Consider the following 530-nt stretch of genomic DNA (forward strand, 5'->3'; position numbering starts at 1 on the left):
TTTCAAAATAAATATTTTAAACACTAAGACAAAAAGGAAGGGATAATAAATTGGCTTGGGTATATATAGGCCTATAATGTTCACGCAAGAACTGTCATTCTGGCTGACAACCGGAGAACAACAGATATTAGCCTACTGTTAGTTATATAATGTAGTCTTGTGTTTTATTAAAATGTATTATAATTTATATCTCAAAAGGATATGCACTTGTGTGCAGCGTGAGCTGCTGCGCACTTGCACTGCAATGCAAGAGTTTCATAAAATATAATAACTTGCCATTTCGGTTTGTTTCTCACCAAACCCTCAGTATAGGCCTACCTTCAGAATGCTTGGAATATATGCCATGAGACGCATAGGATTATTTTACGACAGATATGCATCCGTTTAAAAAAAAAAAGTCACCATTCTCTGCCATTAAATTGGCAAGTGGGAGCAGGACATTTTTGTGTTATTAAGTAATGAGCCTTTAGAACAACATTAAGGTAAGTAGTGACTCTAGTTCACACAGTTCCAATAAATTGCGATGGGTT

The sequence above is a fragment of the Sinocyclocheilus grahami genome, unplaced genomic scaffold (genome assembly GCF_001515645.1).
Source record: "Sinocyclocheilus grahami isolate Dianchi unplaced genomic scaffold, SAMN03320097.WGS_v1.1 scaffold1484.1, whole genome shotgun sequence".
Taxonomy (NCBI): Eukaryota; Metazoa; Chordata; class Actinopteri; order Cypriniformes; family Cyprinidae; genus Sinocyclocheilus; species Sinocyclocheilus grahami.